Raw genomic sequence first — 26,570 nt, forward strand, 5'->3', positions numbered from 1 at the left:
CAAGGAAACTTCTAACACCCAGAGGCTGAAACCTTGGAAGTCCACAATTACAGCTCATATTTTATCCCAGAATGGTATCTGGCTCCATAGTCACTAGCTAAGTGCCTTTGGTGTATTATCTTCAAAATTTTCATGTCTTATACCAGATTTTTTTTTAAATTATATTTGAAAATTCCTTATGGAATCAGTCTGATTCATTTAGCCAGTCCTCACATAGTTTGATGCAAATGCATATTGATAAATATATAGAAATGTAAAGTCTAAAATAATGCTAGGTTTTGTGAAAATGGCTCGTATATGTTGACACCATTTGGGAAAGCAATGTGGTATGGTATCTATAAGCATGGGCTTTGAAGTCACATAAATTTGAGTTTTAGTTCTAGCTCTGCCAGTTGATTTGTGTGATTTTGAACAAATTCTTCAAGACCAAATTTACTCATTGAAGAAGGTAATAGTGTTCTTATTGAGGAAAGTAATAGTGTTAAATGAGATGGTATATGTGAAGGGTTTAGCACTGTCTAGAACGTGGTAGGTGCTTAATCATTATTGGTTATTATTTCAACATAAAAGAAGTATACTTGGTACTAGATACGGTTTTAGCTAATAATATTTACATAATGGGCGACCTGAATTAAGGTTTTACAATGCCAAGGATTCGTTTCATTCTCTTTGTACACAAGACCTTAGCTAACACAGAAAAGGGGGACGAGAGAAGGTGGAGGGGGAGTGTGAGGAAGGAGGAAGAAGAGGAAGGGAAGGGAAGAGGAGCAGGAGAAGGAGAAGGAGAAGGAGAAGGAGTTTGCCTAGGGAAAATTCATATTATTTTTCCATGACTTTTATCCCTCTGATGCCTCTTTGGCTGCTCAACAGCTCACTCTCCCTTCTATCTTTCCAAGTTCCTTTTTTGTCTTCCAGGCAGCACTTCATGCTCCAAACCAGGGGTGGGTAAACTTTTTCTGTAAAAGTCCAGAGAGTAAATATTTGAGTTTTTGCAGGCCACACAGTTTCTACGGCCACTGATCAACTTGCCATTGCAGCGTGAGAGGCGCCCTAGCCAAAATGAACCAGCGGAGCTGTATTCTAATGAAAACGTATTTCCAAAACAGACACTGGGCCAGATTTGGCCTGTGGACCACAGTTACCTGGCCCCTGCTCTAGATCTCTCCTGTCCTCCTCTTCTCCATCAGAAATTTCATATCACGTGTCACATTCTTTCAGGCTCTCACTCTGGAGGCAGGACGTGCTGATAATCTGAGACGCCGTGAAGTCAGTGACTGGCTGTGGTTTGCTGTGTTCTCTCCCAGTCAACGACATGCACTGAACAGGAAATGCCTGCACCGAACAGTCACCACCACGGGTATTTCAGGTGTCCCGGCAGATCCACATGAGAGGGGAGAGGTTGGAGAGGGAGGGGGAGGGGGGCCTACTGGCACCTCTCAAAGTGCAGGCGGATGCCAGGACCCGGCGGGCAACAGGGACACGAATGATTCCGAAAATCACCCAGCTCCCACCTTCCGTGTTGGAAATATCGATACTGTGGGCATAATGGTGAGCTCTGACTCTCATAGGGAATTTCCAGGCTGCCCTTGTGATGCTCACTCACGTTCCCATCTTCGCTTGCAGCAGAGACAGACCTGCCTGCCCCTGATCCCAGCTTCGTCCAGGAAATATGGAGTGCCTGAAACAAACATAGCGAGTTGTCCAAGGGAAAGTGAAGCTCTAAAAGAGCCAGGAGATTACTCCCAGAACCTGCAGGCATGTTGGCGAGCAGAAGACAAGCAAGCCAAACTTTAAAACAGCAGGAAAGTGGGAGTCCAGGGAGAGGCGGCCCCTCTCCACTGCCAGAGGCTCCCACACCCAGATGCCGGCCTGAGCCATTCCTCATAATTTAAGCTGACACCCCTCAGCGGAGATGAAAGGAACACCACTTGCTGCTCTCCGACAACAAATGTCAGCATCCCTGGAGGCCATTTAGACACAAACACGGCATAAATCTGACTTGGTGGGGAAGTCCAGAGATTAAGTCTCTACACACAGCCTACCAGAGGAAAATGAATTTGCTTGGCACTAAGTTTGAACATGTTTCTCAGGGCCTTTTCTTTCCCCTTTCTTGTAAAAAAATCTGGAACGGTTCAGGGCTGTTCCTCCCACACGTTTATGACATAAGCAATCGCTGATGAAAGACCGAGCCATGGTTTATGGCCCTGAGACGGGGCTGCACTACCTGTGGGGCCTCTCAGATTCATTTCAGGTTGTTGGAAAACTCCCAACGGCCCATAAACAGGGCAAGAGATATCTGAGCTTGGCCCGGGAGGCGAGGGTGAGGGAGGGGCACCATAGACATGGTGCTAGGGAAAGGAGAGGCAGGAAAGAGCCTCAGATGCTTCCCCAGTGATGAAACCTCATAAATGTCCTTTAGGCTGGGGGAGTACAGAAAGAGTCTGGATTTGTTGTAGGTGGAGGGAGGAGGAAAAGAAGGGAAGGCTTTATGAAGACGAGATATATAGGAAGCTATTTCAATCCCTGCCCAGCATTACTGGAATGGACTTCCATTCTTCCTGAGAATAGCAGTGGTCAACTGTGGATGCAACAGCCTCAAAGCAGCACTTAAAGTCCAAGAGGCAGTACATGTAGTTCTCTAGAAAAGGGACACGCAAAGCCTATGCAGCTACTGTTTTGAAACTCTCAAAGAACTCTTAATTAAGACCAAAACTAGGTTCCCATAAAAGATTTGACTTTGAACTTACTCATTAAACCATGCATTCAGTAAGCATTTATTGTAGACTCATGTGTCAGGCACCGTATCAGGACAAGACAGGGATGCAAAGATGAAGGGTCAGCTGCTGCTCTCACAGAGCTCTCAGAACAGTAGAGAAAGATGCAGCACCAAAACAAGGGTAACTCTGCTCAGAGAAGCTAGGGGAGGGGCTGAAGACCACACAGTACAGATGTCCTCAGAGCTGAAACTGATTCACATGAAAGATAAACAGGAGTTGCCAGACAGAAAAGGAGAAGGCATTTTATTTCAAGAGAAGAGAATGTTTAAAGGCACAGAAGCAGGGAATTTACTTGGGAAAGGAGGTGCATCAAGTATAAACTCTCCTTAAATGCCACTACACACTCGGAATTGTTCTGTGTCCTATGAAGGAATAAAAAAGTAGAAGATAACTCCCTTGTTCTTAAACAAGAGTAGACCGAGTGACTTGGTTTCTGAGAGTCTCCATAACAAAGTACCATGAACTGGGTGCTTAAAACATCAGAAATTTATTGTCTCACAGTTCTAGAGGCTAGAGTTCTGAAATCAAGGTGTCGCTTCCTGTTGCTGCTTACTTGCCTCTTACTTTCTGGGGTGGCTGGCAATCCTTGGCACTCCTTGTCTTGTAGCTGCATCACTTCAATCTCTGCCACCATCATCACATGGCATTTCCCCCCTGTGTCTATTTGTCTGTCTTGGAGTCCAAATTTCTTCTTCTATCAGGCATATTAGATTAGGGCTCCCCTTAATCTGCTTTGGCCTCATCTTAATTAATCACATCTTCAAAGACCCTATTTCCAAAAAAGGTCCTACTCACAGGACCCAGGATTAGGACTTGAACATGGCTTTGGGAGAGACACAATGCAATCCATAACATAGAGTTAGAGAGTTGACACGTATGAAACAATAAAGAGTGTAAAATCATAAATATAAATGTGGGCATGTAGAAAAGAGGGATATTGACAAGGACAGAGAAGTTAGTGGAGGTAGATGGTTTATATGTAAGGGAGGAGTGGATCTGGAAAACTAGAGGGGAGGAAATAGGTACTCTAAAGAAACCTGCGTGCAGATGTGAGGGAGGCAAGAAAGCAATGTGTGCAGAGGTCAGAGGGGAGGGGGGTTAGGGGGTTAGGGTTGGGTTGGGGACTCAGGCAGAGGGTACATATCTGGGGCGGAGGAAGAAAGACAAGCTGAGAGGCCACTTAGGGCTGCCAAGAAGGGTCCCAATGCCATGAGCAGGGTTCTAGGGCTGTAGCTCCATGGGGAAAGCATGGACCAGAGCACAGAGAATGAGGAAGCACAGACACCTGCCCCTGGATGGCTGGACGCACATGAGGCTGACAACAGCTGACCTCAACGTCTGCTTTGAAGATGGGACAGGGGAAGTTTTCCAGATCTCAGCTCTAAACAGTAACCCTGATAAAAAAAGAAGAAAATGCCCACATCCCAAGCATTAGTTCTGTGGCAGGCCCTTGTTCAGGATGCAGATTTCCTTTCATCTCCACTGCAGCACTGCATGGAAGGTATTATTTAACTCCCCTTCTAATAAAAGAATAAATGGATGGTATTGTGGGAAGAGGGCAGAGTAGGGAGATTCAGGACTTAATCCTTCCACCAAAACAGCTATTAAACAGGCAGGAACTATCTGAAAGAACTATTTTGTAACTCTGGAAGTCAGAAGAACACTGCACAGCCTCCAGGGAAGAGCAGGAGGCTGATAAATTACAGTAAAGGACAGTATATTCCTTTCTCTGTGCCCAGCAGCTACTAGTGCCCATCCTCCACTCTTGCAGCAGGCTGTTGAGCAGAGCAGCCCCTGACTAGCTCATTGATCACAGCTTTTGATTAGTGAATTTGGATCACTGGGGGCCCGTATCTGAGGGCAGGCATTGTTTCAACCTGCCTGGACAAAGGCAACAACAGTAGCTACTGTTTCGACCCACTCCAGACAAGAGCGGCAGCAAGGGAGACTTAAGGATGGTGTGCTTCCTCAGGGTTGCGGACGACAGTTAGCTGAATGGGTTGCATTTACTGGGCAGGCCAGGAAAGCTCAGCTTTGGAGAGCCCTCAGAGAAGCTCTTGGCACTCTTGATACTCCTCCCAGGGCACAGAGCAGTGGTCCTGTATCTGCTGGGAAAGTCTGACTTGAGAAAGTCATATCTGAGGTGACCCTTCTCCCAGAATTTGTCCTCCAGGCAAAAGCAGCTTGAGACAATGAAAAAAGTGTGAGAAACTACAGAGGAAGACAGTGTGGAACAAAGGCCTACTGTCTTCAAACATCTGAGGCAGAGAGGTCTGTCTTCTGGGAAACAGGACAATCAAACTCCTGTAAACTCCAAAACAACAAACAAACAAAATCGCATGACAAGACACAGGCCCAGAAAGACATGGAAAACCCTGCACATTGCATTTGCCTTGGGCAGACCTTCCTGATAGGAGGGCTGAAGCTCAAGAAAATCTCTGTCTTATCACTAACTGGTACAAAATCAAGAAACAGACATCTTAGGAAATAAATCCAAGTTAACCTTTAAAAAGATTGAAAAGTACAGTGAACAACAAAAGAATACAAGACAAAAAAGAAAAAGAAAATGATGTCCCATTGAAAGAAAGAGAATAAAAATCCAGAAAACACCAACAAAGAAGATTAGAATATGGACAAACTGAAGAAAGCCTTTTTTAAAAAAAATCTTCAAATGCCCAAGGAGATGAAGGAAAATACAGAGGAAAGGACTAAAGGATATCAGGAAAACAATGCATGAGCAATATGAGAATTTTAGTAAAGAGCTAGAAATTTTAAAAGGAACCAAACAGAATGACTAGAGTTGAAGACCACAATAACTGAAATGGAAAATCCCAGGAGAGTTTCAAGAGCAGACTCGAATTGGCAAAAGAATCAGTAAACTCAACGACAAGACACTTGAAATGAGTCTGGCTGAGGATTAGAAAGACAAAAGAACGATTAAAAGTGAAAAGAGCCTAAGACACCTCTGGGACACCATCAAATGTAACAAAATATGCATTATCGTAGTCCCAGTAAAAGAAGAAAGAAAGGGACAGAGGAATATTCAAAGGAAATGACAGAAAACTTCACAAATTTAGCAAAATATGTGAATTTGCACATCTGAGAAACTCAGAGAACAACAAACAGAATAAACATGTAAAATAATACACCTCATTGTATACCAATCACACTGTCCAATGCAAAGGACAAGGAGAGAGTTCTGAAAGAGAAAAGCAAAGTATTATGTACAAGGGAGTCCCAATTAGATTGAGTGCAAATTTCTTATCAGAAACCACGGTGGCAAGAAGGCAGTAGTTGAAATACTTAAAGTGCTGAAAGAAATGTCAGCCCCAAATTTTGGAAGAGAGAATTTCTTCCAAAAATGAGGGAGTGATTAAGACATTCTCAGATAAACAAAAGCTGAGGGAGTTCTTCACCACTAGACCTGCCCTACAAGCAATGCTAAAAGGAGTTCTTAAGGCTGAAAAGAAAGGACACTTGACAGTGGTCCAAAGTGGCATAAAGAAATAAAGACCTGTGGTAAATAAAGTGTTACAGTTTGCCAACAGGCTGCTGATACAAAATACCAGAAATGTGTTGGTTTTTACAATGGGGTAAAAGTTTACAGTTCCAAGGCTGTGAAAAATCCAACTCCAGGCACTGTAAAAGGTGGTTTCTCACCAAAGGTAGCTGCCATGTGTTCATTCAAGATGGCAGATGATTTCTGCCTGGTCTCTGCCTTCCCTTCAAAGTTTCCTCTCTGAGGCTCAGCTGCTCTGCTTTCTTCCAGATTTCAGGTGCAAGCTGGCATGGGGCTTGTCTCTTTCCAGGTTTCAGCCATTTCACTCTCTTCCCAAGTTCAGCTGTAAGTTATCAGGCATATAGCAAGGCTGGTCTACTCTTGAGCTGCTCCATGGGCCCAGTCTTTTGAGGGCTTTCTGCTTAAGCAACACTTTCTCTCTCTCACATTGCAAAATCAAATATGACGGTTTCCTTTTTTTAATTCTTTGTCTGTCTAAGTGAGTGTCCATTTATATCAGACCCAGCATGGAGTGGAGATTCAACCTAGTCATGCCTCACTGCCATACTCCAATCAAAAGCCCTAACACAATCTTATCAAGTAATCTAATCAACAGGCCCTCAATTGAATTCAATGCAATCAAAGGGTATCACAACCAGAGGAAGAGATTAGTTTACAACCACAGTCTTTCACTTTTTGGGATTCATAAAATAATTTCAAACTTCTACATAAAGGTAACCATTTGGGTAATTATAAATGCTAGTATTACTGTATTGTACTGTTTGGTATGTAATACACGTCTTACTTCCCACAAATGCTAAAATGCAAACACATAATAAGTAATGATAAATCTATGGTTTTGGACAATGTACAAAGATACAAGCAGTAACAATTTTTTTTAAAAAGATGGGGGAACAGTGGGGTATAGGAAAAGTATATACACATACAATTGAAGTTAAGTTGGCATCTTACCAAATATGACTGTTCTATATTTAGGTTGTTAATTTTTAATCTGATGGTAACCACAAGAAAAATATATTAAAAATATATCCAGATAGAAATGAGAAGGCATTCAATGACAAAAAAAATCAAATAATATAAAAGTAGGCATTAATGGATATGAGGGACAAAAAAAGTATAAGACCTCCAAGGCAATATAGCAAAATGATAGAAGAAAGCCCTGTTTTATCAATAGTGACTTTAAATGGATAAACTCGCCAGTCAGAGATTGGGAGAATGCATAAAAAGCATGACCTAACTATAAGCTATTTGTAAGAGACTCACCTTAAATTCATAGATAAAAGTGTGTTGAAAGCTAAAGGATGGAAAAAGTATATCATGTAAGTAGTAACGAAAAGAGAGATGGGGGAGCTATACTAATATCAGATAAAATAGTTTTCAAGTCAAAAACAGTTACAAGAGAAAAAGATGATATAGGAAGCAAATACTGACAGATTTGAAGGGAGAAATTGGCAGTTTTATGTTAGTAGTAAGAGACTTTAATATAATGTTTTCAATAATAGAACATCTAGTCAGACGATCAATAAGGAAATACAAGACCTAAATGATTACAGAATCAATAATAAAAAAAATAAATTAAAAAAAAAAAAGACCTAAATGATGCTCTAAAACTAGACCTTACAGGTATATATAACACTTCACTCAACAAAAACAGAATACACATTCTTCTTGAATGTACATGGATTATTCTGTAGGATAGACCATTTTAGGTCACAAAAGAAATCTCAATAAATTAAAAAATACTAAAATCATACAATGTTTATAACAATGTTTATGTTTATGTTATGCTCTGAACACAAAGGAATGAAGTTAGAAATTATTAACAGAGGAAGAAACTGAAAATTCACAAATTCATGGAAATTATACAAGATATCCTTAATCAATGGGTTAAAGAGGAAATCATGAGGGAAATTAGGAAACATCTTGAGGTACAGGAAAATGAAAATACAACATATGAAAACTTTTGGGATACAGCCAAGGGAGTGCTGAGAGGGAAATTAATAGCTCTCAATATTTACATTAAAAAAGAAAAAGAGCTGCTTCTCCAGGGAACTGCTGCCTCTGCCAGCTGACATGACCTGGTCTTAGCCCAGGATTTGTTCTCTTCTTCCTTATCCTCCATTGTGCCCATGGCCTCTCCTGGAGCCAGTCTGTGGGCCCTGCAGCTCCCACATGGTGAGAGGATAGGGGATGATGAAGGTCCTGCACTGCTGCTCCTGCAGCTGTGCCAGGCCCTGGGCCACCTGAACCCAGGCTGCGGACACTGATGCTGCTGCTGTCAGGCCCCACCACAGCCCAGTTGCCAGGCCACACTCTGGCTGAGGCCTCAGGGTGGCAAGGTGCTGAAAAGGGCAATGGCAGCAGCTCCTGGGTGGAGTTTGTGATGGACGATGATGGAGGGAAGGCCAGGGAAGTTAGCTCAATGGCCGACGGCCTCACTGTGAATCCAATCCTTGGTGATAAACCCATGAACAGCAGGCGCTGGTGGTGTTGCTGGTGGTGAGTAGAGTAGTGTTGGTGTTACTTTGTCATCAGGATGGTGAGAATGAGAAGAAGAAACCAAAAGACAAAGAGATACACCATTCTGGACACTAACATAGAAAACAAGGAATTGACACCTTTAGAACAAGATGAAGAGGACGGTGATAACACATTGATGCCAATCATTCTTGAAGGTAAGAATTTGCCTTTTGATGAGAGGACATCATCTTTCTACAGTAAAGGACAGAGATTCTATAGTTAAGGAATAAGAAGCCACTATATCAATGGGGAAAGAAAGGGAGGGTATTTAAGTTATCTCCATTATGACAACCTTTCATTTATTATTGCAATAAATATTGTAAGTTTATTATATCTTGTGTGAATAGAATTTCTCTATTAATGGGCCCACAGTCTTTGGGGGTAAACTGTACTATAATAGAAATCCATTTGAAAATTACTTTACAACAGTGTTTTCTGATAATTTTTTATTTTTGCTTATATTATTGTAATCTGTTTTATGTATTAATCAATTAATGTTAATTTTTATTTTTGCTGGTGTCATATATATATATATACTTTTTTGAGGTACTGGGGGCCAGGAATTGAAACTGAGACCTCATATGTGGGAAGCTGGTGCTCAACCACTGAGTGACATCAGCTTCCCTGAGTTGGTGTTTCATTTGTTTTGCTTGTTGTTTGTTTTTGTTTTTTTGTTTTTTCAGGAGGCACTGGGAACCGAACCTGGGACCTCCCATGTAGGAGGCAGGAGCGCAACTGCTTGAGCAACATCTGCTCCCTGCTGTCACATTTTGAAGAACTATAAATTCAAACAACTAACTAGTATATGCAAATAATTAGCTTTTTCTTTTACCAAGATGAAATTCCCATTTTTCAGGGGGAAAAAAGCCAAATTTATTACTTTACTATTAATTTTAATATATTAATAAATATTTTAAAACATTTATTAATGTTGCAAAACACTAAATACTATTTGGAATTCTTTTACAAAAAAAAGAAGAAGAAGAAGAAAGAGTTCAATCAGAGACCTAACCTCAAAACAGAAAGAACTAAAAAATAAGAATAAACTACACCCAAAGTGAGCAAAAGGAAGGAAATGACAAAGATTAGAGTGGATATAATGAAATAGCAAACAAAAAAAACAATAGAGAAAATCAACAGAACTGAAAGTTGGTTCTTTGAAAAGATGAGTAAAATGCACAGACATTTAGATAGAATGAAAAAGAAAAAAAACACAGAGGACATGAATGAACTAAAGTCAGAAATGAAAAGGGGGACATTACTAATAACCCCGCTGAAATAAAAAGGACTGTAAGAGGATACCATCACAACTGTATGCCAATAAATTAGATAACCTAAATGAAATGGACAAATTCTTAGGAACACACAAACTACCTACATTGACTCAAGAAGAAACAGAAGATCTCAGCAAATCAACTACTAGTAAAGAGATTGAATCAGTTTAAAAAAAAACAAAACCCTCCCAACAAAGAAAAGTTCAGGACCAGATGGCTTCACAGGGGATTTCTACCAAACATTCCATGAAGACTTAATTCCAATTCTGCTCAAACTCTTGCAAAAATTCAAGAAGAGGGAATACTTCCTAATTAATTCTATAAGGCCAACGTCACCCTCTTACAAAAGCCAGATAAAGATACCACCAGAGAAGAAAATTACAGACCAATATCTCTCTTGAATATAGATGCAAAAATCCTCAGTAAAATACTAGCAGGGAAGCAGGTTTGACTCACCTGATAGAGCATCCACCTACCACATGGGAGGTCCAGGGTTCAAACCCAGGACCTCCTGACCCGTGTGGAGCAGGCCCATGTGCAGTGCTGATGCATGCAAGGAGTGCTGTGCCACCCAGGGGTGTTCCCCACGTAGGGGAGCCTCATGTGCAAGGAGCAATTAGGCAAGAAAAAGAAATAAAAGGCATCCAAATAGGAAAGAAGAAGTAAAACTTTCCCTATTTGCAGATTATATGATCCTATATACATAAAATCTTGAAAAACCCACAACATAGCTCCTAAAACTAATAAATGAACTCAGCCAAGTAGCAGGGTATGAGATCAACACACAAAAATCAGTAGTGTTTTTATATATAAGCAATAAACAATCAGTAGAAGAAACAAATTAAAAATTTTCATAATGGAAACTAAAAGAACCAAATATCTAGGAATAAATCTAACCAATGATATAAAGGACTATACACAGAAAACTACAAAACACTGTTAAAAGAAAGCAAAGAAAATCAAAATAAATGGAAGGACATTCCATGGTCATAGATTGGAAGACTAAATATTATGTCAATCCTACACAAATGTATAGATTCAATGCTATCCCAATCAAAATTCCAACAACCTTCTTTGCAGACATGGAAAAGTCAACATTAAATTAGTATGGAAGGATAAAGGCCCCTGAATAAGTAAAGCTATCTGAAAAAACAATGAAGTTGGAAAAGTCACACTTCCTGATCTCAAAACTTATTACAAAGACACAGTAATCAAAACAGCATGGAACCAGCACAAAGATAGACAAATAGACCAATGGAATAGTATTGAGAGAACTCAGAAATCAACCCTCACATTTACGGCCAACTGATTTTTGACAAGGGACAAAGAGCACTCAATTGAGAAAGAACAGTTTCTTCAACAAATAGTGCTGGGAACACTAGATCTCCATTTGCAAAAGAAAAAACCTACCTCAACCTTATATAAAAATCACCTTAAAAGGGATCAAAGACCTAGATATAAGAGATAGAAATATGAAACTCCTAGAAGAAAATGTAGGGAAGAATCATCAGGACCTTGTATTAGGCAATCATTTCTTTGACTTTACTACCAAAACCCAAGCAACACAAGAAGCACAAGAAAACTAGATAAATGGGACCTCATTAAAAAAACTTCTGTGCCTCAAAGGACTTTATCATGAAAGTAAAATGACAGCCCACACAATGGGAGAAAATATTTGTCAACTACATATCAAATAAAGGTTTAATATCCAGAAATACTTCAACATAACAGCAAAATGACAAACAACCTAGTTTAAAAATAGGTAAAAGACTTGAACAGACATCTCTCCAAAGAAGATGACCGGAAAGCACATGAAAAGATGCTCAATAGTAGTCATCATGGATATGCAATTCAAAACCATTTCCACACCCATTAGAAGGGCCTCTGTTTAAAATATGGAAAATAACAAGTGTTGCAGAGAAACAGAAACTCTCATTCATTGCTGGTGGCAGCATAAGATGATACAACCTCTGTGGAAAACAGTTGGCTAATTATAGAACTACCATATGACCTTGGCAATCCCACTACTAGGTATACACCCAAACAATTGAAAGCAGGGACTAGTACAGATATTTGCACACTGATGTTCACAGTGACATTATTCACAATTGCCAAAATGTGGAAGCAACTCAAGTATCTATCAACTGGTGAGTAGATAAATAAAATGTGGAATATACATACAATAGAATATTATTAAGTTTTAAAAAGGAATGAAGTCCTGATACATATGACATGGATGAACATTGAAGACGTCACGTTGAGTGAATAAGCCAGACACAAAGTCACAGATATTGTATGATTTCACTGATTTGAAACAATTACAATAGGCAATCTCATAGAGTCAGAATCTAGAAAACAGGTTACCAGGGGATGGGGTGGGTTTAGGGAATGGGAAATTAAAGCTTAAAATGTACAGGGATTCTGTTTGGAATGATGGAAATGTTTGGTAATGGATGGTGATCATAGCACAACATTGTGAAGTCAATTAACAGCACTGAAATATATATATAAAATATGATTAAAAGAGGAAATGTTAGATTGCATATATGGTATATGTATATATAACAGAATACAAATTTTTTTAAAAACCCATGAACTACACTACATGGTGAACCCTAACTTAAACTATGGGCTATAGGTAAGAGTACAATAAAAAAAATGTGCCATCATTAATTGTAACAAATGTTCCACACCAATGCAAGCTGTTACTGATAGGTTGGTATATGGGAATCCTGTATTTTATTTTATTTTATTTTTTTCTGTATTTTATGCAGTATTGTTCTGTAAAGGTGCAACTTCTCTAATAAATTTTTTAAATGTTTTTTTTTTTTTAAATAAAAAGAATAAATGAAGATTCAGAGTGGTTAAGTAACCTGCCCCAACTCACACAGAGCCTAAGTGGCAGGGCTAAGTGTTCATGCTAGGTTTGTCTGCTCCCGTGCCCAAGCCCAGGGACCCCAAACCAAATATCCCTGCAGGGAACAGGGAAGCAAGGCTTTTTAGCCAGCATATTGGGCATAAATAAATGATAGTCACCTGTCCTGTCACCGGTCACCAGTCCTGGACAAGGCTGGGAAAAATCCAAATGCTTTGTCTCTCACAGCCCACTGAAATGATGGTAAGAATCTGATTTGTACCAGAAGAGCACATGGGGAGGTGGAAAGTAACTGACCATGAAATGGGAGACCTGGATTCTAGTCCTAGTTTTGCCACTAAACTGTACAACCTCGGATAAAACTTCTCATATCTCTAGGACTCAATTTCTTCATCTATGAGACAATATAGACATTCCTTATTGTTTACCTAACACTTGATATGGCATCATTTCACAATTGCATTGTTTACCATTACAACCCTATGAGGCAGGAGAGGGGTTATCCTTCTTTTACAGGTGAGGAAACTGAGGCAGGGGTGGGGTGGAGCTGATCTCTTCTCCAAGGGCACAGCTGGGATGCTCTTCCTTCTATCTCCACCTGCCCTCTGCCTGCCTGACCGGCCTCACAGGTTGTTATGAAGACCCAGGGATACCTGGTGCTTGCAAATACCAGGTGCTGCCCAACAACAGGCGTTGTTGCTCTTATTAAAGAGTGAGGAAAGAAAAGGCCGGAAAGGAAGGCTTTCCCAGGGATGGAACATCCACTCTGAGCTCTGGCTGGAAAAGCCATTCTTTTCAGTCCAAAGGCACAGGGTTCACTTTACATCCCCACACCACACATCCTCTCCATCACCACCACACTTACACGCGCATGCGAACATACCCACACACACATGTGCAACCTGCCCCTACAATCCCACACTGGCAAGCTCAGGGAAGGTCTCCAAGCACAGTGCGTGAATCACTTCCAGAAGAGAGGCAGAGCTGCCCTTCTGATTCAGGTCGGAGGTAAAGTGTCCCAAGAAAGACACCTTTGTTCAGAGCAGTCCACTGCAGATGGGGGTTTCTGTGCCAGGCGGCGGGGAGGGGCCGGCGGGTCAGATCCAGGACATTCTAGCTCAGACCTCCAGGCAGGCCCCAAAGGAGCTGCATCTCCTGTGTGTGCTGGCTGCCTGCCACAGCCTGGACGCAGCTCCTTTCTCTTCCCTCAGCTGTCTGGCTTCCTGAAGGGGAAACCTTGTGCCTGGGAGGTGTGTAGGAAACTGACTGGGGGAATTGCTCTTGCTTTGCATCAGTTTCAGGCCTTTTCACATTGAAATAGGCCTAATGCTGACACCTACCCCTCTACTCTCTTCCTCTCCCCAGCCACACATACACAGCATCTTTCCCTGAGTTTTTCCATCTCTTTCTCTTTTTTTAATGAAAACATGCCAAATGTAATACAAAACTGATAAGAACAGATGGTCAATGCCAAGTGCACCTAGGCATAAGTTGGTCAAATACCTGAATCATTAACAATCAGGGTACCAGAAGATTTAGCGACAGCAACCGCACTGTATTCAAATCAAGTATGGGTAAATACACTAAATAAAAACCATACCTTGTCCTGGTTTGATTTGGCCAGGCTCAGAGAGGGAGGCTGGAGCTGATAAGAAGTCAAATCAGATGTTTGGGACTTGGAGCTTAGTCCCTATAAGAGCTCATTAATCCAGCTAACCCCATGGTTCAATCAGCATGGGGAGCAGGGCTGATCTGCATGCCTTTGTGTTAGGTTTATATTGATATGGTTTGATTATCCTTGTTTTGATACAGGAAGTGACTTAGGTGGATGGAATATCCTATCTCTGGAGTAGTCCAATTGTTTTGCATAATTACTGGTCTTTGGGACAATAAAATATCTGAGAAAATTTAATTGTTTCTGGGCAAAGCTGTAAGACAAAGGGTTAATTATTCCTCCAAATTAAAAAAGATACAGACAACAATCTTTCAGGTGACTGGGGAGTTGGGGCAAATTGACTAACAATCTAACTAAATATCCTCAAGGCAGAAGTGACTTCTCCCCAGCCAAATTCACTGTGGAGTTAATCAGGGATAGAGGCTGCCTGTATGAGCACAGATGAGGGGGCCACCTTTGCCCTTGGCGGAGACCTGGGCTGGTTCTGATCAGGGCCTCTGGCTAGTTTGAAGGCCAATACCCAGCCCGAGCCTGTGCCTTTAGACTCCAGTGCAATCCACACACCAATGAAAGGCTAATGAAAGAAAGGGAAAAGGGTCAGACACCTCCACCATACTAGTGGCATCATCTAACCTCTCTGAGCACTAGCTTTCTGGATCAGTTATGGTTCTGCAGAGAAATAGGACCAATGTGATGATAGATAGATAGATAGATAGATAGACAGATAGATAGATAGATAGATAGACAAATGGATGGATAGATGGATGCATGGATGATACATAGAAGATAGTGTATTAGTCAGCCAAAGGGGTGCTGCTGCAAGGTACCAGAAGTCTACTGGCTTTTTTTTTTCAAAGATTTATTTATTTCTCTCCTCTTCCCCTCCCCACTGCCCCAGTTGTCTGTTCTCTGTGTCTATTTGCTGCGTGTTCTTTGTCCGCTTCTGTTGTTGTCAGCAGCACAGGAATCTGTTTCTTTCTGTTACGTCACCTTGTTGTGTCAGTTCTCCATGTATGCGGCACCATTCTTGGGCAGGCTGCACTTTCTTTCGCACTGGGCGGCTCTCTTTATGGGGCGCACTCCTTGCACGTGGGGCTCCCCTACGCGGGGGACACCCTGCGTGACAGAGCACTCCTTGCGCGCATCAGTACTGCGCGTGGGCCAGCTGCACACGGGTCAAGGAGGCCCGGGGTTTGAACCGCGGACCTCCCATGTGGTAGAAAGATGCCCTAACCACTGGGCCAAGTCCACTTCCCCTTTTGGCTTTTATAAAGCATATTTATTTGGGGTAGAAGCTTACAGTCACAAGGCCCTAAAAGAGTAAGTTATTGCCCTCACCAGAGTCTGTTGCCACATTTTGGAGCAAGATGGCTGCAAGTCCCTGTGGGGGTTCAGCCTTCCTCTCCCTCCTAAGGTTCCCTGGTCCCAGCTTCTTCCGATCTCAGGTATAGGCTGGAAAGCTCGTCTCTCTCCCTGGAGCTCACTTCTTCCTGGGCTCAGCTGCAGCTGTAGGCCATCAAACTCACCTCTCTTCCCAGGGCCTCTGCAGTCTAATGAGCTGTCTCTCTTCCTCTGTGTTGTTCTTCTCTATGCCTTTACTTCCTGGGGCTCCAGTATCAAAACTCTCTCCTCTGCCATGTCCTTTTCTCTGTGAGTCAACATCCTACTGATGTAGCCCAATCAAAGCCTTAGTCATAATGTAATCAATTAAAAGTAGAACCTGCATTTAATACAATCTAATATGTCCAGAGCAACAGACCAATCTACAAACACAATCTGTATTTCTTTTTTGGAATTCACAAATAATATCAAACTGCTACAGATAGAGAGAGAGATAGAGACAGAGACAGAGACAGCCCTCACATGACGGTGGGGCTAGGGCAGGCCAGCAGGCTGGAATTGCAGGCAGTAGTTGATGCTGAAGTACTGAAAAAGAATTTCTTCTCCAGGAAACTGGTTTTTGCTCTGAAGGCGTTTGAACTGACTGGATGAGGCCCACCCGTGTTACCAAGGGTAATCTCCTTTATTTACAGTCAACTGATCGTAGGTGTTGACTCTAATACAAAACACCTTCACAGCAACACCTCCATCATTGTTTGATTAAGTACCTGAAGTCCAGAGCCCTGACAAGTTGACAGTTAAAGTTAATCATCACACTTCCTAATTTGTCAAATCAGGTGAATAAAAGGCTGCCAAGTTACCCCAGTAGGATTGTTATGCAACTCCAAAAGGATGAAGTAGGTAAAAACACTTTGAAAAAAATTGTAAAATACCATAAAATTTAAGCTACATTCAATATTTTTACCTTCATTATGCCTCTTGGCTGCTCGTGTACTTATCATATATCCCCACTGCCTATGCAATTAAGCTCCTCAAAAAGAAAATACACATCATTCAACAACTATACCATGACTGTGTCTCCTGAGTAAAAGTTCTCTTCAGACACAGGGGAGGAATGGATAAGATCAATAAAGTCTCTGCCTCCCAGCTTCAGTGGAAAAGGCAATCACTAAACAAACAACAGCGTAATTTAGGTTTTTCGCAATGTTAAGTGCTAGGAAGAAAATAAAATAGAGCAATGGGCTAAGGAATGACTAGGAGGAGTGGGGAAATCTTCTTTAGCTTCCATAATTCTGTGCCAACAAAAAGATCCAAATCTACCTCTTTCTTGATCCTTTCCTCAACTCCTGCCCATGAGAATTTCTTCCCTTTTCAAATTTCCAGAGCACCTGCGTCCACCTCAAACATATTAATTACTCAATTAAAAGTAGAAGACAATTTTAAGTTGCTTTACATTATTCTCAAACCTTTTTAGCCTAAAATAATCCTATAAGATCTAAGTATGAATTTTTTTGAAATAACAGTACACTAGACTAATGTAAACAATTCTGTCATGACATACATCTGGAGGCAGTATAGCAGAATGGTTAAGAGCAGTGCTTAGGGGCAGCGGACTTGGCCCAGTGGTTAGGGCGTCCGCCTACCACATGGGAGGTCCATGGTTCAAACCCCGGGCTGATGCACACAAGGAGTGTCCCCTGCGTAGGGGAGCCCCACGCACAAGGAGGGCGCACCATAAGGAGAGTCGCCCAGTGCCAAAGAAAGTGCAGCCTGCCCAGGAATGGTGCGTACCACTGACAACAACAGAAGCGGACAAAGAAGATAACACATCAGATAGACACAGAGAACAGACAACTGGGATGGGGGAGCGGGGAGGGGAGAGAAATAAATACATAAATCTTTTTAAAAAAAATAAATCACAACTTCATTCCCTTAAAAAAAAAAAAGAGCAGTGCTTAGGATAAAAACATTTCTGGTTTTGAAACCATACTCCATTATTTACTCCATTAGCTAGTGGTCTTGGCCAAGTTGCCTCTGCTATAAGTCTTGGTTACGGTACCTGGTAAGATGGGGTTAAGAGCACCTACACAACAGGGTAACTGAATGAGACAACTTATGTGCAGTGTGTACCTGGGTATTTGACAGATGCTGGCCAATTTTCATCATTATCATGTTTTGTCTCTTCTATATAACTAGAATAGGCTTCTAGAACACCGAGGTCAAGTCTAAATCATCTTTATATCCTCCACAACCCAACATCATGCTGAGCACTAAGGAGATCAGTAATTAATTGTGAATTAGCTGGAGATCAATTAATACAAAATGAACAGAATTAAGCCAAAGGGCACAAGAGCACTGCATTGCACTAAGAGGTGCAATGGAGAATCCTGCCATGCCATTTTCCACAAATTCATTCATAAACTCCAACCAATCTCCTGTGGCTTTAGAAATTAAAACTGATTAGCTACCTCCGTGCTGAGATGAAATTTACTTTCCTTAAACTACAATCTGAGTTTCTCTTTCATATTGATATTGATCACACTTTTCAATAAGGAGGATAGGAGAGCAAGCCAAGTCAAAAAGAAGCCCCAAATTTGGATAACTGATGATAGAGAGGGGAAGGAGGGAGACTGAAGAACACGGAAGCACATGCAAAAGGGGAGAGAGAGAGACCAGGATTGCGGGGCAGGAGCAATGTACAGTTTGTCCTCTAGCCAGGCTTCACAAGACTGAGCAACAGGGTCTCCAAGGACAGCTCGTGGGAGGGAAGGGCGCTCTTGGCAGGAGGCCTCAGCCCTGTCAGGGTAGGGCTGCCCTTCACAACTGAGAGGACTTCCGACAGATACACCGATACCCATAGTCTGTCACGTATGAGAAGTTTAGGTGAGGACGGCATACATAGTAATATTTCATACAGGGTGAGCTTTCCTGAAATAAACAATAAACTGAGTATAACTGCACAGTGAACTCCATTACAACCATTTGGAAAGTATTTACGGTTACTACCCTTATGTGAAACTGAGCGTCTCGAGATGATCATGATAGCGATGAAATCATTGCTAATAGCACCGTCGCAGACACTTCAGATAATTTACTTAGCCCTGAATTTCTGACACTAAAAACTTTTCTTCCCAATCCTGTCATTACTAGCAAAATATAGAGTTTATTGCTGAACTAGAAGTTAGAGGAAGAGTACTGCTCTAAGACCACAGTAATTATAGTCTCTATTCCAGAACAGTAATTCCCAAATTAGAGCATGCCTCATAAACACCTTATAACACAGACTGTCAGGCCCGGCCCATAGAGCTTTTGATTCAGAAGGTCTGGGAGGGAGGGATGGGGGGGGGCAGTCAGGAGGAATGTGGGGGGCGGGAGGGAGGAGAGGCTGTGACTTTCCATTGCTGTTTCCCAGGAGCTGCTGATGCTGCTGGTCCAGGAACCACATGCTGAGAATCATTGGTCTAGAATGCTCCTTCCTCTCTCTCCATCCCCTTCTCCTATATTCTACCTCCTTTCCAAACCCCTCTCCCTCCTTCTCTTTTTCTATCCCTCCCTCTCACACACATACACTCACACATACGCACATACAGAAGGAGGTCTGGTAAGAGCTTCTGAAGAGGTGTGAACAATGGTAACACATTCTTACTTTCAGTCAACAAAGAGCTTTGTGCCTGTGATGGTTAAGTTCAAGTGTCAACTTGGCCTGACTGTTTGGTCAAGGAAGCACTGGCCTGATTGCTTCTGTGAGGTCATTTCATGGACTTAAGTTATCAGGATATGATTGCATCTATGGCTGATTACATATGGAAGAGAATACCTTCCACCATGAGCGATGTCTCATCCAATCAGCTGAAGGCCTTAAAAGGAGAAGTGATGATTTCAGCAGTCAGAAAGTGTGCCCTACAGACTTACCCTACACAGCACACAGAAAGTGTGCCCTACAGACTTACCATCCCAAGTCACTGAGCCAATTCCTATAAAAAAACCTCATGGTATTTACATAATATATATATACACATATATATATAGCCTGTCAGTTCTTTTTCTTTAGAGAATCCTAATACAGTACCTTTTCAACTGCTCCAACCAGGGCAATTCCTGCTAGTTTTTTAATTGGGAATAAAATTATGATAAGAAAAAAATCACATTTTTCCCTCCAAAAATAATGGTATGACTGGAGGAAAAGTGTACAGGTGTACAGTGACTAAAGATTCATATGAACAGGGCTGACCCTAGATATGCAACATCTTGAAGTAAACTACCAAGGATGGAATTCATTCTCACTTCCCAATGTCAACTGTGTGGTACCAAAGCTATGGAAACCCAAGGTGGTAAAAGAGCAAGGAACCTCTAAAAGGATTTTGCATCATGACTCATCTGTCCTTACCCTAAGGTTCCATTTGCTGTCTTCTACCTTTATTCATTATCACCTCTTCCAGAAATGAAGCAAAGTGCTGAGCAGCCCTTCTGCTTGCAAGACCCAGATGACTTCAAATCTGAGTATCTCTCACAAAACACGAATGTCATCCAATGTGTCTGCTTAGCTTCAGTGCCCTAGTCAAGTCTTTAAATAAGTCCTCCCTCATAGTCAGCCATTTCATCTCCACTGATGCCCATAAGAGCTGGAGTCAGAGATTACAGGGAAGCTTGGAAATGGAGAAATAACTTGCCATTGCAGGTACAGCTGGCCTTTGGGAAAATGCAGGTGGCCAAAAGGATAAAACAGCAGCTGCAGCTTAATCTAAGTTAATACAGCTTCTCTTTATATTGTATGCCCTGTTTTATAGAATAAATGTGCACCTGAGAACCCAGGCATATATCAAACTTCTGTAAAGTTGAATTTTATTTTCCTAATGAAGAATTTCTTAGTTTTATAGCTGCTTTATCATCAGAGATAAATGTTTCAATATCTATGGGCCCAAATAATATTTCCATCATTCATGTATTAATTTAAAATATTTATTTTGAAAATTGATTAATATACAGCCATGAACAAGACATAGTCACTACCCTCACAGAATCTGTCACCCAGTGAAAGAGATGACAGGTTAACAGTCATTTACAAAACAGGATGAGATGTGTTTTGATAGAGTTCAGGGTGCTGTGGTAACACAAAGGAAGGGCACCCAGGTTGTGGCGGATCAGGGCAGGGTTCCTTATAGAAAGAAGAGGGTGGATTTAACAAAAATAAATTTAAAATCAAAAGAGAGAGAGAGAAGAATATTCTAGGTTAGGAGTTGGGAAACCCATTGTGAAGGGACAACAAATATTTCAGTGTTTTGGACCATGTGGTCTCCATTATAACTTCTTAATTTTTCAGCTGGGATGCAACAGTGGCCATGGGTAATATATAAATTTAGTGGGCATAGCTGTGTTCCAGTAAAACTTTATGTACAAAGGGCATGGTTTGCCAAGTCCTGGTCTAGGTGAAAGAAACGACCTGTGCAAAGAGGGCAGAGTGGGTCAGTGTGGCTGGAGCCCAGACATGAGAGGGTGAGTGGGACCAGTGACCCAGCAGGGCAGATAGGAAGGGGCTTGGGCTTTAGCTTTGTAAAATCAGAAACAACAGAGTGAAATGGTTAAGAGTAGAGGCATTGGAGTCGATGAGACCTGGATTCAATACTAGGGTAAATTATTTAATTTCTCCAAATATCCATTTCATATACTGGACACAGAGTAAGCATTCCAGAAGTTCAGATTCAATCTGTTGATATTCTGAGTCACAGATGTGGAATCATAAGGTAATATCATATACTCTACCCAAGAGGGTGTTATTAACATGAGAAAGGGGGAAATGCTAAAGGGGAGAGAAAGGAAAAAAACTTCAGTCACAAACTAAGGAAGGCAGCCTTATAAGCAGATCATTACAATATCATTTAATGAGTACAACCAAAGGCATTTATTTGTTCATACATTCAGCGAACATTTACTGACTCCACATAACGCTGTGGCCAATGTTGTTCTAGGTGCTGGGAATACAGTGGAGAGTAAAACAGATGAGACCCTTACACATGTGAACTTACATTTCATTGGGGAAGGTATAGTAAATAAGTAAAGAATGAACCAGATCATTTTAGAATCTAAATAGAATTTAAACAGTGAAGATGGTTAAGAAAGGTTAATAATAGGTGCCTGTGGTAGAGAAGGCCAGTGGTGAGGTATGCTATTTACTAGATATAGTGGTCAGGGAATACCCCACTGAGAAGCTGACCGTCTTAATTTGTCAGAGCTGCTATGACAAATACCACACAATAGCTTAGCTTGAAATAACAAGCAGTTATTGTTCCACAGTTTTGAAGGCTGGAAGTAAAAATCAAGATGTCGGCAAGGCCACGCTTTCTCAAGAAACCGGGAGAGAGAACAAAGGGAGAGACCCAATTATTCCCTCCACCTCTCTCTGCCATGGGGGTGTCTCTGGCAGCTGTTGCCTCTCCTCCATGGTGCCCAGTCCACACCTGACAAGCCTGCTGTGGTTTCCACTTCCACTAGATGTCACCAGCAGTTATGTCGCCTCTTCACTCTGTCCCTGCAGCTTAGGGTAGTGGCAATTTCCCTTTGTTGCTAATTTATAGTCTCACCACACTGATCTGTTTGACATCTCAACAATTTTGTTGACCATGTAACAAATTCTCTGTATTAAACTCTGTTTAAAATAGAATTGTTTCTTTCCTCCAGGTTGACCCTTGGCTAACTCTGTTATCTAGAATGACAAATGATTTCACAGATTTGGCAATTGTTCCTTCATTTGCCAGGTGAACATCTCCATACACTCTGTTTCACTAGCCATACTGAAACCTAAGTTAGCTCAAATCACCTTCTCACTTCTTTGGTTATTGTCCTTGAAACTGGCTTTGGAAGGCTTATACCAGAGTCACGAGTACAGGATTAGCTGGAAATCTGTTCTAAACTTCTACGAGCAGTCAGCACCATGGCTAGATCCAAAAGGCCACAGACAAAACCTGGAGGACAGAAAGGACTTTAAAGGGAAATTAGCTCAGGGTCTGGAGGGAACTCATTTTTGCCTATAGAGCCTCTCTTCAATATTTCTCCAAATACTGCTGTCATACACAGATGCCAAATTTAAAAGGCAGGGTTTATCACAAGCCTAATCGCTTCTAGGAATAGTTAAAATCAAAATGAACTTCTGCGGCCTGTCCTGGAAATACTTCATTAAATCTAAGATGCCTCTGATTGTAAAACATGCCATTATTGTGTGGATGGCAAAAAAGAAAAGAATGTGGCCAACTAAATTTTGATACAATGCTTTCTCATCACACCAACCATGAGTCACATCCTGATTTTGGATATGTTAAAATGAGACCAAAAAAAAAAAAAGAGGTATGCTACCATATATGATACAACATCAGCTCTGCTTTAGGCACACAAGTCCATTTAAACTAGGTAAATTCTTTAAGGGACTGGTCACTCTAGAAAACGCTGAGTCTCAGGCCTTTGGGTTGGGATATCTATTAATAAAAGATATAGTCATTTCCACTATTAGTCGCAACTAATACAGTTTTAGATATCTTTCAACTCCCTCTTCTATGCTTTGAAGTGAAAGTTGAAAACATTAACAAATCTGCTGTCTGGTTATGATCTCTAATTTGACCAATTGTTCTCAACAAGGAATGTCTGTCCCCCAGGGGCATTTGTGACTATTCCGGATTTGTTTGTTACAATGTTTGTTACAATGATTAATGACCTTACTGGTATTTAGTGGGGGGTGGGGGTCACAGATGTAAAACAGAAAACTGCCTCACCCAAAATGAGCCAATAGTGCTCATTTTGAGAAATGCTGACTGTGACCTCCTGAGGAAGTGTTAATGATAGTGAACAAAATTTTCTCGTCTTATGCTGTTTCCATAATGACTTTTCCCAATTTAATTTTATTATAATGATTATGTGGATAGCTATAAAAGAGAGATGGCAAGACCCTCTCTCAGGCAATACCTAAGGAACTCCCAGCCCACCCCCAAATTGCTGTCCAGAAGGCGATGGAGTCTTAACGTTCTCCCTTGAATTTCTCAAGTGTCACCTTTCCTGATGGTGGGACCAGCCCCACATATAAGGCAATAAATAACTTCCCGACTGGACTGGTATGAGTCGAACCAACAGGTCTCCCAGTGCCCTGTCACACTGTTCACAAATCATCACATGGACGCAAAGAGATGGCTTACTCTCCAGCTGCCCCTTGGTGGAGCATGCAGGGAAACAGCATGTCATCAGAGAATGAAGGAACCTGGGGAACATCTCAACCAACAATTTCACATCACAGATGAGGCAAATGAGTCCCACATAGACCAAAAGCTTGTCCAATATCACACACCTAGTTTATAGCATCCCCAAATCTAGGACTCAAGTCTCTTGGGTCAGAGTCCAGTGCTCTTTCCCCACGACAAGTGTCAGTCACTGGTGGTGAGAGTGGAAAATACCGGACAATTCTGATTCATGTTCCTGTTGATCAGGCTGGAAACACATCGGTGTAAAACTGTTATTGGCCTACAGTCCAGGGAGTAGGCTATTCGTGTTAATTCCATATCCTAATCCAAAGGGCTGAGTAGCAACATTCAACATTTGTAGATAAAAAGTTTTCTCAAGTAAATTATTCCATCTTCCTGGTTCACTAAGTAGAGTTCAAAGACATAACTAATCTTCTCATTTTATGGTCCTGGATATTTTAGTGAATCCTGAGGGACATCATTTTAAACATAAGCAATTTCTTTATACACCTGTATGTGTACAAAGTATAGGACGCTGGACTGAGTTAGGACTAACTCTGTAAAAGACGTCCTCAAGGTTGTTTTTTGAAATAAATTCTTGATATTAGGTGGTTTTTTTTTTCAGATTGTTTCCTTCTTTCTATTAAAGGAGGATTTCAGATGAAATATACTTACTAGAGAGTTTTGGTTAGTTTCCATGAATTCATGTTTAGTGCAAAACCATAATCGTTATATCTGAATAATCTTTTTCCTTCTATTTAAAATGATGTAATAGAATTTTTCTCTGAAAATTCTGAAGTTTATAATTTAAGAAACTCTGTAATTTGAGACACTCTAGACAAATTTCTTCCAATTTTTGGAATCTTAACAATTACAAGTCAGTAATTACTGAATATTTGCCTATACAGACTTTCCAATGCCTTGAGGGGCATCCTAGTGAGTAAAACCAATATATTCTGTGTATCTGACAGGACACTCTCGGTGAGGAAGGAGGGTCTCTCTCAAACAAGGAGAAAAACCTCCTTCTGAACCTTCGGCACATCCAAGGTCAAAGAAAACAAACTGGGCTGTGGGGTGGGTGGAGCTCTGTGGTACCTGCCTCCACAAGCCACGAAGCTGGAAGAGCAAGGGGCCCGGCCAAAGGTGTGGAGGAGCCTGTGCGGGTCTTGCTGCTATGGGGCCAAGTGCAGGCCTGCCCTGAATCCCTCACCTTGTAAGTTACTGTCTCTGGGCCCAGAGATTGACACTTTCCATTCCTTTTCTCATATTTTGGAGAAGGACCAAGGAATGCCAGTGAACGGATCTGCCAGCCTCTTGAAGGGAAAATCAGATATCAGCAGGTCCCCCTCGCATACAATACGGAGTAGGCATATGGTATTTCATAGCAAAGGAAGAAGTGGTGGGAGGGAGAAGACTTTCTGCACTTTTTCCAGAGGAGTTGGCACCTGGCATCATTGCCTAGTCCACTTTTGGAAAGGCCAGCAATTCTGCAAAGACGGGCAGGTTCCCGAGGTCCTTGTTTAAGAAGCAAACAAACAATTCAAACAAACTGACTGCCTGTGCGCATACACCTAAGCCAGTGCTTGGGAAATGTGCTAGAGCCAATGTCACATTCCCTCTGGCAGTTTCCTCTTTGCCGAGATAGAGTCTGTGCCCTTTGTCGCTCCTTCAAGATCCCACATTCCCTCTGCTCACACCCCAGCTGTTACATTAAGTAATGCCAGCTGTGGCTCATTACGTCACTGTCAAGCAGCCTAAGGGACAGCTTCCCAACCAGATGAAAAGGGCACTTTAGTGAGTCAGGAAGGTGTCCTTGGAGGGTTGCCACTTCTTGGATTTCACTCTCCTCTGCCAAAGTACGAATAGGATGTTGAAAGGATCCAACTGTTGTCCCTGATGCTTATATATAACAATGGATGTCCCACATTGAGCACTTACTTTGTGCCAAGCACTGCAGTAAACACTTTTACATATATTATCCTATACAAGCCTCACATCAGCCCTATGAGGCACATTGTATGAGTGAGGAAAGGGACACTCCAAGAGTTTACCCAAGGTCACCAGCTATCAGTTGGAGAACTAGAAATGAACCCTGCAGGTGACCAGTCTGGGGCTGGCCACAGAGGAGGTGCTCAAGAGTTGGTCGAATGAGTGACAGTGGAAACGATGGTGATAAAGAGGGCCTGGTAGTGGTGTGTGCTTTGCCCAAGCTTTAGTGGTGTGTTTGCCCAAGCTTTATCTGATACATAAGTTCTTTCACACCCATTCACTCTCAGAAAAACAGACAGAAGATTGAACTGGATGATGCCTGAGGTGCATGGGACAGGGCAGAAGCCCTATAATGTCAGGATTATTCTAGAATGAAAAAA

At 41.6% G+C, this 26,570-nt stretch overlaps 1 protein-coding gene across 1 annotated transcript in view; it reads right to left on the bottom strand.

The window, feature by feature from the left end:
• Positions 1-26,570, bottom strand: part of LMX1A (LIM homeobox transcription factor 1 alpha) — a 163,311-nt gene that overhangs the window by 11,872 nt on the left and 124,869 nt on the right. The window lies entirely within an intron of this gene.

Source organism: Dasypus novemcinctus, chromosome 13 (genome assembly GCF_030445035.2).
Source record: "Dasypus novemcinctus isolate mDasNov1 chromosome 13, mDasNov1.1.hap2, whole genome shotgun sequence".
NCBI classification, from domain to species: Eukaryota; Metazoa; Chordata; class Mammalia; order Cingulata; family Dasypodidae; genus Dasypus; species Dasypus novemcinctus.